The sequence below is a fragment of the Carcharhinus amblyrhynchos genome, chromosome 34 (genome assembly GCF_965287045.1).
Source record: "Carcharhinus amblyrhynchos chromosome 34, sCarAmb.v2.hapA, whole genome shotgun sequence".
NCBI classification, from domain to species: domain Eukaryota; kingdom Metazoa; phylum Chordata; class Chondrichthyes; order Carcharhiniformes; family Carcharhinidae; genus Carcharhinus; species Carcharhinus amblyrhynchos.
Genome location: NC_137357.1, coordinates 3,783,561 through 3,797,476, shown reverse-complemented (window position 1 = coordinate 3,797,476; position 13,916 = coordinate 3,783,561). Strand labels below are relative to the sequence as shown.

At 46.6% G+C, this 13,916-nt stretch overlaps 1 protein-coding gene across 3 annotated transcripts in view; it reads left to right on the top strand.

Annotated features, from left to right (window-relative positions):
* Nucleotides 1-13,916, top strand: part of LOC145361288 (zinc finger MIZ domain-containing protein 1-like) — a 133,582-nt gene that overhangs the window by 25,101 nt on the left and 94,565 nt on the right. The window contains exon 1 of one of the 3 annotated variants that reach the window (XM_080216934.1): nucleotides 319-607. The exons of the other annotated variants lie outside the window; for them this stretch is intronic. The gene's annotated coding sequence lies outside the window, so the exon portion shown is untranslated. Of the gene's footprint in view, nucleotides 1-318; nucleotides 608-13,916 lie in introns of those variants that run through there. 3 annotated transcript variants of the gene reach the window in all.

Below are 13,916 nucleotides of genomic sequence, written 5' to 3'. Positions count from 1 at the left end.
GAAGGCTTGTGCCCTCCGCCAGGTTGGCGCACGCGGGGCCAGCGAGGGTCGAAGTGAAGGGTTTTTAAAAAAATAAATCTCTTGCGCGCGCATACACACACACACACATATAGACACACACATATACATACATACACTCACATACACTGCCTTTCCCTAAGCGATCAGCTGGTCAAATCTGCACTCTGCTACTTTTGTCTAGCAGTGAAAGGGAGGTGGGGGGGGAGGTTGGATAATGAATCATTAATATGTATTGTGTAATAAGCTAGGGAGACACACACACACACACACAGACACAGACACATACACACACACACACAGTTTGACTGAACAGGCTGCACTGGAGAGCCCCCCTCCCCCCCCCCCAGGAACGGCGTCTACCCCGGTGGTCTTTGTGTTTGCAGCCTTGCGGCTCGGAGTTGGGGGTGGGGGGGGAGGTGGGTGTGTGTTGGGGGGAAAACGAAGATGGAGATGCGGAGGCAAGACTCTGTCCCCGGCTGAGCGCGGAGCACGAGAGGCCGTCCCGAAGGCACAGGAGATTCAGACAGAGACACAGAGAGAGAGAGAAACACACACACAGACAGAGAGAGGACCTGGTCGTCGCTGGGTGAGTTATAGCTCCCAGCTACAAATGTGAGGGGCTGTCATGTAGGGCAGAGCTGGGGGGAGGGGGGGTGGTGGTGGTAAAGAGCGTGCGGTACTCGGCAGGGGGTGGGGGGGGGGTGTTGCTGCTGGTAGTGCTGCGAACACTCACTCCAAGGCAGGAACAATATCAAAATCTGGAGTGTAAGAGCCACAGGAATGGAGAGGCTCTTGTTGACATGAGTGTGGAGTGTCTGTCTGTGTGTGTCTCTGTGAGTGTGTGTGTCTATATGAGTTTGTGTAGTGTGTGTCTCTATGTGTGAGTGTGTGTGTGTCGATGTGTGTGTCTATATGAGTTTGTGTAGTGTGTGTCTCTATGTGTGAGTGTGTGTGTGTCTATATGAGTTTGTGTAGTGTGTGTGTGTGTCTATATGAGTTTGTGTAGTGTGTGTGTGTTTGTGTAGTGTGTGTGTGTGTGTGCGTGTCTATATGTGTGTGTGTGAGTGTGTCTATATGAGTTTGTGTAGTGTGAGTGTGTGCGTGTCTATATGTGTGTGTGTGAGTGTGTGCGTGTGTGTGCATGAGCGCATGTGTGTGAGAGAGAATGTGTATGTGTGAGAGAGATGTGAGACAGTTATAAGAGAGTGTGTGAGTGTGTGTGTATGTGAGTGTGTGTGTGTGTGTGTGTGTCCCTCAGACGGCTCTCTGGGGCCGTGTCAGATTTTTAAGCTTTCTCCCAAAGGAAGTGGTTTCCCCGGTAAATCACCATACTCCCTGGATTGAGGGGATGGGGTTGGGGCAAGGGTGTGACGTGTGTGAACCCGAGGTGCCACCTCGAACGAAGACGCTGTCTCTCGCAGAATGATTTGAAATGTTTGTTTCGGAGGGGTTCTGGTATGAACATAAGAACATAAGAAATAGGAGCAGGAGTAGGCCATCTAGCCCTTCGAGCCTGCCCCGCCATTCAGTACGATCATGGCTGATCTGTCGTGGCTCAGTTCCACTTTCCCGCCCTCTCCCCATAACCCTTAATCCCCTCTCTTATCAAGAACCCATCAACCTGCTTCTTAAAAATATTTAGCGAGGCAGCCTCCACCACTTCAACGGGCAGAGAATTCCAGAGATTCACCACCCTTTGAGTGAAGAAGTTCCTCCTCAACTCCGTTCTAAACCGCCTCCCCTTTATCTTGAGGCTGTGCCCCCTAGTCCTACTGTCTTTTTTGAGCGGGAAGAGTCTCTCCACCTCTATCCTATCCATCCCATTCATCATCTTATACGTCTCAATGAGATCTCCCCTCATTCTTCTAAACTCTAACGAGTACAAGCCTAGTTTATTCAGCCTCTCCTCATAGCTCAATCCCCTCAACTCCGGTATCAGCCTAGTAAACCTCCTCTGCACTCCCTCCAGGGCCAAAATATCCTTGCGCAGGTGCGGTGCCCAAAACTGCACACAGTACTCCAGCTGCGGCCTCACCAATGCCCTATACAGCTGCAGCAAGACCTCCCTACTTTTATATTCAATCCCCCTTGCTATGAAGGCCAACATCCCATTCGCCTTCCTGACCACCTGCTGCACCTGCAAGCTGGGTTTTTGCGACTCATGCACAAGGACCCCGAGGTCCCTCTGCACCGTCGCCTGCTGCAGTTTTTCGCCACGTAAGTAATAGTCCTTCCTACCATTCTTCCTACCAAAGTGGACCACCTCACACTTGCCAACATTAAATTCCATTTGCCATTTCCTGGCCCATTCGCCCAGCCTATCTAGATCCTTCTGCAGACTCTCCACACCCTCCGCACAATTTGCCTTTCCCCCAATCTTGGTGTCATCAGCAAATTTCGACACCCTGCACTCGGTTCCCTCCTCCAGATCATCTATATAAATGGTAAATAGCTGAGGCCCCAGCACCGACCCCTGGGGCACTCCACTAGTCACCATCCGCCAATCCGAATAGCACCCATTGACCCCCACTCTCTGCCTCCTATTTGACAACCAATCCTCTATCCACGCTAACACCCTACCCCCAACTCCATGTCCCCTGACCTTCTGCAATAACCTCTTGACCAGGGTTGGCGGGGATTGTGGGGGGCGGGGGTGCGGTGTGGGGGTAGTGTATCTGATAAACCACCCTCACCCACCCTGGCAGTTGGAGCTCCAGTCCCTCGTCAGGTAAGGTGGATTGGCCATGCTAAATTGTCCCTTAGTGCCTAAATATGTACAGGTAAGGTAGATTGGCCTTGCTAAATTATGCCTTAGTGTCCAAAGATGTGCAGGTTAGGTGGATTGGACATGCTAAATTGACTCTTAGTGTTGGAGGATAGGCACTAAATGGATTGAGGTTGGTGCAGGCTTGATGGGCTGAATGGTCTCCTTCTGCACTTTAGGGATTCAATGATTACAAAGTTGGATAGAAGCAACAGACTGAGCCTTCCCTCGTTGGGAGAAATATCACGCATTGATCAGTGTAGTTTTGAGTCTTGTTAGATAGCACTCTGTTGCAGTCACCAGATTACAGAAAGGATACAGAGGCAACTGGAGAGGGAAGCTTTATAAGGATGGTCCCAGAAATGTGTGGGTTTGCATGTTAAGAAAGGATTGACAGGCCGGCTGCCTTTTCTCTTGAAAAAAGATGGCTGTTCAGGTGACCTATTCGAGCACTTCTAACTTCTGAAAGGTTTTTAAAGGAGTGGATACATAGAGTTGTAAAGGTTTACAGCATAACACAGGCCTTTTGGTCCAACTTGTCCGTGCCCCCCTGTTTTTAACCACCCCTCCCCTTTATTCTGTCCCAGACACCCCCCCTCGCAATTTTGATCACCTCAATCAAATCTCCTCTCAATTCCCCTTTCTTCTCTGTTCCTTTACTGTCGCTGGGTCAAAATCCTGGGACTCCCTCCCCAATGGCACTGAGGGTCAGCCCACAGCACATGGACTACAGCGATTCAAGCCTGTGGCACAGTGGTTAGCACGGCTGCCTCACAGCACCAGGACCCTGACTTCAATTCCCGGGTTGGGTCACTGTCTGTGTGGAGTCTGCACATTCTCCCCGTGTCTGCATGGGTTTCCTCCGGGTTCTCCGGTTTTCCCCCACACTCCAAAGATGTGCAGGTTAGGTGGATTGGCCATGCTAAATTGCCCCTTAGTGTCCAAAGATGTGCAGGTTAGGTGGATTGGCCATGCTAAATTGCCCTTAGTGTCAGGGCAATTACTCAAAATACTTGAGGTTGCGTGGGTTGGGTCTGGATGGGATTGTGGTCGGCGTAGATGCGATAGGCCGAATGGCCTCCTTCTGCACTGTAGGGATTCTGTGATTCCAAGAAAAACGGATCCAATCTTTCTGCGTAGCTGTCTGAATTTAGGAGCTGAATAAAAGAAAAAGCGCAATTAAAAACACTTACCTGTATTTTAGTTGGTTACATTAATGTAAAACAGCTGTCCAAATCTAATCTATCTGCTGCACAATGCGGGAGGAGTGAATGGACAGGATGGTTGGCATGCGTCCGTGTGGTTAATGGTCGGTTAAGTCTCAAAGGAAGATTGCTATCTTGTCCACTCAAGTTTTTTTTATTCATTCGTGGGACACGGGTGTTGCTGGCTGGCCAGCATTTATTGCCTATCCCGAGTTGCCCCCTGAGAAGGTGTTGGTGAGCTGCCATCTTGAATCGCTGCAGTCCACGTGCTGTGGGTTGACCCAGAATGCCGTTAGGGAGGAAATTCCAGGATTTTGACCCAGTGACAGTGAAGGAACGGCCGATATATTTCCATGTCAGGATGGTGAGTGAGTCGGAGGGGAACTTGTAAAAGTTAAAGTTTATTTATTAGTCTCAAGGCCTACATTAACACTGCAATGAAGTTACACTGTAAGTCCCTGTGTCGCTGCATTCCGGTGCCTGTTCAGGTCAAATGCATTAACAAGCACGTCTTTCAGACTGGGAAGAAACCCACGCAGACACAGGGAGAGCATGCAGATGCCCCACAGTGACCCAAGCCGGGAATCAAACCTGGGTCCCTGGTGCTGTGAGGCAGCAGTGCGAACCACTGTGCCACCATGCCGCCCCATATAGGTGTAGGTGGTGTTCCCCATGTACCTGCTGCTCTCAATTGTAATTGGGAATTGAACTTTGATTTATTATTGTCACATGTACTGGGATACAGTGAAAAGTATTGTTTGATTTATTATTGTCACATGTATTGGGATACAGTGAAAAGTATTGTTTGATTTATTATTGTCACATGTACTGGGATACAGTGAAAAGTATTGTTTGATTTATTATTGTCACGTATTGGGATGCAGTGAAAAGTATTGTTTGATTTATTATTGTCACATGTATTGGGATACAGTGAAAAGTATTGTTTGATTTATTATTGTCACATGTATTGGGATACAGTGAAAAGTATTGTTTGATTTATTATTGTCACATGTACTGGGATACAGTGAAAAGTATTGTTTGATTTATTGTTGTCAGATGTTTTGGGAGACAGTGAAAAATTGCACGCTATACAAAGCATACCATTCATAGAGTACATAGGGGAGAAGGAAAGGAGTGAGTGTAGAATGTAGTGGTATAGTCATAGATAGCGTTTAAAGAAAGATCAACTTCATGCAAAGTAGGTCCATTCAAAAGCAGGAAGGAGCTGTTCTTGAGTCAGTTGGTACATGTCCTCAGACTTTTGAATCGTTTTCCTAGTGGAAAAAGGTGGAAGAGAGAATGTCCGGGATGTGTTGGCTCCTTCATTATGCTGGCTGCTTTTACCGAGGCAGTGGGAAGTGGAGATGGAGCCAGTGGATGGGGAGGTTGAAGTGAGGAGACAACAATGGAAGTCCTATGATGAGGTGATGGCGTAGTGGTATTGCCACTGGACTAGTAATCCAGATACCCCGAATAATGCTCTGGGGACGCAGGTTTTAATCCCACCACGGCAGATGGTGAATTTTGATTCAATTCTTTAAATAATCTTGAATTAGACACTATTGTAGAAAACCCACATGGTTCACTGATGCCTTTTAGTAAAGGATATCTGCTGTCCTTATCAGGTCTGGCTGACGTGGAATTGTCTCTCAGAAATGACCTAGCAAGCCACTCAGCTCAAGAACAATTGAGGATTGGTAGGCAGTGTCCGAACAAGGTTTGCAATCACAAACAGAAGAACAAAGAAACAGAGAACAGTACAGCACAGGAACAGGCCCTTCGGCCCTCTATGCCTGTGCTGATCACGTTGTCCTATCTACACCAACCGCCTGTATCTCTCTATTCCCATCTGTTCATGTGTTTATTTATACAACTGTCTAAAATGTCTATTATGTGTCTGCCTCAACTACCCTACTTGGCAGTGCATTCCAGGCCCGCACAACCCTCTGTGTAAAAAAAAAACTTGCCCCGCACATCTCCACTAAACCTTTCCCCCCTTATCTTGAATTTGTGTCCCCTTGTAATTGTCATTTCTGCCCTGGGAGAAAGCTTCTAAATGTTCATCCTATCTATGTCCCTCATAATTTTATAAGCTTCTATCAGGATGCCTCCTCAGCCTCTGTCTGTCCAGGGAGAACAATCCCAGTTTATTCAATCTCTCCTCATAGCTAATACCCTCCAGACCAGGCAACATCCTGGTAAACCTTTTCTGTACTCCTTCCAAAGCCTCCATGTCCTTCTGATAGTGTGGGGACCAGAATTGGACACAGTATTCCAAATATGGCCCAACCAACACCAAATGCTGAAGACGCTTAGAGAAACAGAGTTAACGTTTTGAGTCCAGAATGATTTGTCTTTGAAATTTAGAGAGGTGGAAGATGATGGGTTTTCTGTTGTTGAAAATGGTGGTGGGGGGGGGGAGCTAAAGATAAGAACGGAGATCGGTTAGAGTGCGGAGTAGATTAAATGCGTCCTGGACAACAAGGCCTAGAGCAGGCATTAATCGTGGAATAAAGGATTCAGCAATGTGAAACCTTAATGATGTTTCTCTCTCCACAGAAGCTGACAGACCTGCTGGGTTTTCCAGCATTTTCTGTTTTTATTTTGGGTCTCCAGCATCTGTGATGGTTTGTTTTATTCTGGTAGTCAAACAGTTCTGGCTGACTATGGGAAAATGCAAGCTAGATCATTTAATCCTGATAAATGCTTGACCTTTCTGCCCAGAACGTCTGAATATTTGCAAAAATCGCAGTTAACTTTCAGGCTTTTGAAGTCATAGAGGTTTACAGCAGAGAAACAGGCCTTTTGGCCCAACTTGTCCATGCTAGCCTTTTTTAACCACTAAGCTAGTCCCATTCGCCCCTGTTTGACCCATATCCCTCCATACCCATGTATAGGTAACTGTAACTGTCTAAACGCTTTTTAAAAGGCAAAATTGTACCTGCCTCTATTACCACCTCTAGCAGCTCATTCCAAACACTCTCGATCCTCTGTGAAAAAAATTGCCCCTCTAAAGTTTATTTATTAGTCACAAGTAGGCTTACATTAACACAGCAATGAAGTTGCTGTAAAAATCCCCTAGTCGCCACACTCCGGCACCTGTTCGGGTTACACTGAGGGAGAATTTAGCACCTAACCATCAGGTCTTTCGGACTGTGCACCCGGAGGAAACCCACATGACACGGGGAGAACGTGCAGACTCTGCACAGACAGTGACTCAAGCTGGGAATCAAACCTGGGTCCCTGGTGCAGTGATGCAGTTCCTTGTGCGCGACACAAAGCATACTGTTCATAGAGAAGGAAAGGAGACATTGCAGAATGTAGTGTTACAATCATAGCTAGGGTGTAGAAAAAGATCAACTTAATGCAAGGTAGGTCCATTCAAAGTCTGGTGGCAGCAAGGGAAAAGCTGTTCTTGAGTTGGTTGGGACGTGACCTCAGACTTTTGTATCTTTTTCCGGAAGGCCTCCTTCTTTGGTTCTGCTTTCCACAACTTTGTGAGGTTCCCCCTGAATGTCTGTTTCCAATTCCCTTTGTGAGCTGTGCGCGCGGGTGTGTACGTGTGTGTGTGGAAGGGTTATGCAGACAGCTGTGCGTCTGCTGCCTGGGTAAAGTCGGGACAGCAGTTTCCGCACTGTTTTTGGCACCAATCTCGTTCGGGATCATTAGGCAGCTACCACCCCCCCTCCCCCAAACTGAAAGTGTAATCAGATGAGTGTGAGGTGAGATTGCTTTGGTGTGGTGTGTGCTCCCAGGGCCTGCACATCACCATCTCTCCCAGTCTTGTGAAACACACAGACGAGTAAAATTCCATCAGCCTGAAATAATTAACGGTGCTGCTTCAAGATGTTCTCCCAAACAAAGGGATTTGAGTACATTATGGATTGAACTCCCTGCGGAGAGACTGGCAGATCCTGGCTGCTCCCAGAACTTCTTACTGCTTGGGGTAGTTCATGTTTGCAACACTTCTGGGACCTTGCCACACCTTGGTTGTTAAGGAGCTCTTTAGCGAACAGCAAAAGTGTCATCACAGTTGCTAAGTAACCCGACACAGCTTTAGAGTTAACTTGAAACATACACAGTTCAAAAAAAAAATTAGCTTAATTATCTTCAAGAGATGCTGTGAAATACAAAGCAAATCCGCTCCCATCTAGAAGGACAGGGGTAGCAGACACATGGGGATCACCACCACCTGCAAGTTCCCCTCTGAGCCACTCACCATCCTGACTTGAAAATATATCGGCCATTCCTTCACTGTCGCTGGGTCAAAATCCTAAAACTCCCTCCCCAACAGTACTGTGGGTGTACCTACATCACACAGACTGACTGATGTTCAATAACAATCCTGAAACTCCCTCCCTAAGAGCACTGTGGGTGTACCCACACCATACAGACTGACTGATGTCCAATAACAAACCTGGAACTCCCTCCCGAACAGCACTGTGGGTGTACCTACACCACACGGACTGACTGATGTCCAGTAACAATCCCGGAACTCTCTCCCTATCAGCACTGTGGGTGTACCTACACCACACGGACTGACATGTCCAATAACAATCCTGGAACTCCCTCCCTAACAGCACTGTGGGTGTACCTACACCACACGGACTGACAGATGTCCAATAACAATCCCGGAACTCCCTCCCTAACAGCACTGTGGGTCTATGTACACCATATGGGATCTTGATCAATTGGGTCAGTGGGCTGATCAGTGGCAAATGGAATTTAATTTGGATAAATGCGAGGTGATGCATTTTGGTAGACTGAACTGGAGCAGGACTTATTCAGTTCATGGAGGGCGTTGGGAAGAGTATAGAACAAAGTGTCATAGAATCTTACAGTGCAGAAGGAGGTCATTTATCCCATCGAGTTTGCACTGATCACAATCCCACCCGGGCCCCGTCCCAGTAACCCCATGCATTTACCCTAGCTCGTCCCACTGGCACTAAGGGGCAATTTAATCCACCTAATTTGCACATCTTTGGACTGGGGGAGGAAACCAGAGCACCCAGACGAAACCCACACAGACACAGGGAGAACGTGCAGATTGTGACCCAAGCCGGGAATCGAACCCGGGTCCCTGGCGCTGTGAGGCAGTAGTGCTAACCACTGTGCCGCCCCAAAATCATAGAATCATGGAATCCCTGCAGTTCCGAAGGAGCCATTCAGCCCATTTAGCCTGCACCAACAACAATCCCACCCAGACCCTATTCCCGTAACCGCATGTATTTTCCTGGCCATCATGCTGAGCAGAGCATATAAAAACTGCATTCATCATTGACCCAAATGTGTGGCGTTCATTTTTGATGAGACTTTGTACAAATGGAATTGACACTGAGGGGCAATTTATCATGGCCAATCCATCTAACCTGCACATTTTGGACTGTGGGAAGAAACCGGAGCATTCGGAGTAACCCACACAGACACAGGGAGAACGTGCAATCATCCGAGTCCAGAATTGAACTCCAGTCCTTGGCACTGTGAATCAGCAGTGCTAATCACTATGTCACTGTGCTGCATCTAGGGGTAAGAACATAAGAACATAAGAACATAAGAAATAGGAGCAGGAGTAGGCCATCTAGCCCCTCGAGCCTGCCCCGCCATTCAATAAGATCATGGCTGATCTGTTGTAGCTCAGTTCCACTTTCCCGCCCTCTCCCCATAACCCTTAATCCCCTCTCTTATCAAGAACCCATCAACCCGCTTCTTAAAAATATTTAGCGAGGCAGCCTCCACCACTTCAACGGGCAGAGAATTCCAGAGATTCACCACCCTTTGAGTGAAGAAGTTCCTCCTCAACTCCGTTCTAAACCGCCTCCCCTTTATCTTGAGGCTGTGCCCCCTAGTCCTACTGTCTTTTTTGAGCGGGAAGAGTCTCTCCACCTCTATCCTATCCATCCCATTCATCATCTTATACGTCTCAATGAGATCTCCCCTCATTCTTCTAAACTCTAACGAGTACAAGCCTAGTTTATTCAGCCTCTCCTCATAGCTCAATCCCCTCAACTCCGGTATCAGCCTAGTAAACCTCCTCTGCACTCCCTCCAGGGCCAAAATATCCTTGCGCAGGTGCGGCGCCCAAAACTGCACACAGTACTCCAGCTGCGGCCTCAGGTTCATAGCTCCTTGAAAGTGGACAGGTGGATAGGGTGGTGAAGAAGGCATTCGGCATGCTTGGTTTCAGCTTGGTTAAGCTGATCTTTCTCTGCACCCTAGCTATGACTGTAACACTACATTCTGCATCCCCTTATTTCCTTCTCTATGAATGGTATGCTTGTGTCTATACACCGCTGAAGAAACAATACTTTTCACTGTATACTAACACGTGACAAAAATAAATCAAGCAATCCTTTTCCCTGTATCCCAATACATGTGACAATAATAAATCAAACAATACTTTTCACTGTATCCCAATACATGTGACAATAATAAATCAAACAATACTTTTCACTGTATCCCAGTACATGTGACAATAATAAATCAAACAATACTTTTCACTGTATCCCAGTACATGTGACAATAATAAATCAAACAATACTTTTCACTGTATCCCAATACACATGTGACAATAACAAATCAAATCCAATATTTCAGACTTGGCATCACATCCTATCAGATTTTCCTGTCAGGTTACAGGCCTCTGCATGGCGGAAAGTCTTACATTGCTCCATCCTGTTGAGGGTAATTGCTTTGCACCTTCTCCCTGTGTACATTCATCTCATTAATCTAAGTTTACCACGTTGGATAATGTCGGGAGTAAGTACCAAGCTGCCTTCCGAAAGCCGTGCTGGTGCGGTGCTAAATTTTCTCTCAAAGTACCCATCCTGGTGCCGGACTGTGGGAGGAAACGAGTATGCGGAGGAAACCCACGCAGACACAGGAAGAACGTGCAGACTCCGCACAGACAGTGACCCAAGCCGGGAATCGAACCTGGGTCCCTGGTGCTGTGAGGCAGCAGTGCTAACCACTGTGCCACCCTAGCTAATGACACAAGCTAGTGACTCTTTGTCATGTTTTCATGGAGTTGATGGAATTACGTCCCAAATGAGAAGTTGTGCTGGAGAAGACTGTGGGAGGTACAAGTGTTAACATTTGCCAGAATCAGTGTTTTCTTTTGATATTCCAGTCGTTGCCAGCATAGTTGACCGATTTGGTGCATACGTCATGTTGATGGAACTGTTCTCCCAGTCATTCCCAGCTTGCTTTTCTGTGGAGGATTCCTTTCTCTGCGCGGTTTGGGCTGATACTTCTATTCCTCTCTGTTCCTGGAGGTGAGACAGTATGGCTTCATTCCGGGAGGGACTCGGAATTTTCCATCAAAAGCAATGGAGGGTGAAGAAGCTTTAAGTTGAGGCTTTGGAGGATCTCTCCCACATCCCCCTCTTCCTCCCCCCCCGCCCAGTTTTGATCCACTCTTTCCACTTGGAATTAAGTGCAAGACTACAATGCCTTCTGTTGTCTTAGAAGTTCTGCAAAATTCTGCTGACAGGAGCGGCTGCAGTTTTCTGATCTATACACGGGGAAGATTTCACATTGATTTGATTTATTATTGTCACATGTATTGGGATACAGTGAAAAGTATTGTTTGATTTATTATTGTCATGTGTACTGAGATACAGTGAAAAGTATTGTTTGATTTATTATTGTCACATGTATTGGGATACAATGAAAAGTATTGTTTCTTGCGCGCTATACAGACAAAGCATTCCATCCATAGGATTCATAGGGGACAAGGAAAGGAGAGAGTGCAGAATTTGAGATTGCAGCCATCTAGGGTGTAGAGAAAGATCAACTTAATATTTGATTTGGTTTATTATTGTCACCTGTATTGGGATACAGTGAAAAGTATTGTTTGATTTATTATTGTCACGTGTACCGGGATACAGTGAAAAGTATTGTTTGATTTATTATTGTCACGTGCACTGGGATACAGTGAAAAGTATTGTTTGATTTATTATTGTCACATGTATTGGGATACAGTGAAAAGTATTGTTTGATTTATTATTGTCACATGTATTGGGATACAGTGAAAAGTATTGTTTGATTTATTATTGTCACCTGTATTGGGATACAGTGAAAAGTATTGTTTCTTGTGCCCGACAGACAAAGCATAACGTTCATAGAGAAGGACAGGAGAGAGCGCAGAATGTAGTGTTACAGTCACAGCTAGGATATAGAGAAAGATCAACTTATATGAGGTAGGTCCATTCAAAAGTCTGACGGCAGCAGGGAAGAAGCTGTTCTCGAGTTGGTTGGTATGTGACCTCAGACTTTTGCATCTTTTTCCGACGGAAGAAGGTGGAAGAGAGAATGATTGAAGTGTGTGGGGTCCTTGATTATGCCAACTGCTTTCCCGAGGCAGTGGGAAGTATAGACAGAGTCAATGGATGGGAGGCTGGTTTGCATGATAGACTGGGCTACGTTCACAACCCTTTGTAGTTTCTTGCAGTTTTGGGCAGAGCAGGAGCCATACCAAGCTGTGTTACATCCGGAAAGGATGCTTTCTGTGGTGCATCTGTAAAAATTGGTGAAAGTCATTGGGGAAAGTGATGGCCTAATGGTATTATCGCTAGACTATTGATCCAGAAACTCGGCTAATGTTCTGGGGACTAGGGTTCCAATTCCACCACGGTAGATGGTGGAATTTGAATTCAATAAAAGAAAATCTGGAATTAAGAATCTACTGATGACCATGAAACCATTGTCGATTGTCGGAAGAACCCATGTGGTTCACTAATGTCCTTTAGGGAAGGAAATCTGCCGTCCTTGCCCAGAACCACAGCAATGTGGTTGACTCTCAACTGCCCTCGGGCAACTAGGGATGGGCAATAAATGCTGACCAACCAGCAATGCCCATGTCCCACAAATGAACAACAACATTCTAAATTTTCTTTGCCTTCTGAGAAAGTGGAATAGTGGCACAGTAGTTGGCACAGTGGTTAGCACTGCTGCCTCACAGCGCTAGTGACCAGGGTTTGATTCCGGCTTGGGTCACTGTCTGTGCGGAGTTTGTATGTTCTCCCCATGGGTTTACTCCGGGTGCTCCGGTTTCCTCCCACTGTCTGAAGATGTGTGGTTTAGGTGGACTGGCCATGATAAATTTACCCTTCATGTCAAGGAAATTCATGGGGTTACAGGGATGAGGCCTGGATGGGATTGCAGTCAGTGCAGACTTGATGGGCTGAATGTCCTCCTTTTGCACTGTAGGAATTCTATGATTCTCTGAAAGTACAGGCGATGGTGGGCTTTCTTAACTGTAGCGTCGGCGTGGAGGGACCAGGACATGTTGGTGATCTGGTCACCGAGAAACTCGAAGCGCTCGACCATTTCTACTTCATTACTGTTGATGTAGCCAGATTTACAAATCGTGAGTGGGGGACTCTTGACTGGTCCACTTACACCACTGTTCCAGTGGATTCCATCTGATGATTTCAATGTTTTGTGAAGGGCGAGGGATTGTTACCAAAGCAGGAATCCAATATTGGAACTGTATAAACGCTTGTTAAGCAACAGCTGGAGTTCTGGGAGCATATCCTGTCACCACATTCGAGGAAGGACATAATTGCCATGGAGGGAAGGCAGAGGAGGTTGACAACAATGTTGCCAGGGCTTGAAAATTGGAGTGATGAGAAGAGATTGGAGACGGCTGGGATTGTTTTCCTAGAAACAGATGAGGCTGAGGGCAGGGGTGACCAAATTGAAATATACAAAATTCATGAGGGCCTAAGACATGGGTACAGAGGAAAGACTTGTTTCTCTTAGTTAAGGAGACATAGAATCATATGATAGAATCCTACACAGTGCAGAAGAAGGCCATTTGGCCCATCAAGTCTGCACTAACAACAATCCCACCCAGGTCCTATCTCTGTAACCTTGCCTATTTACCCTTTTAATCCCCCTAACATTAAGGGGCCAGAACATTTATC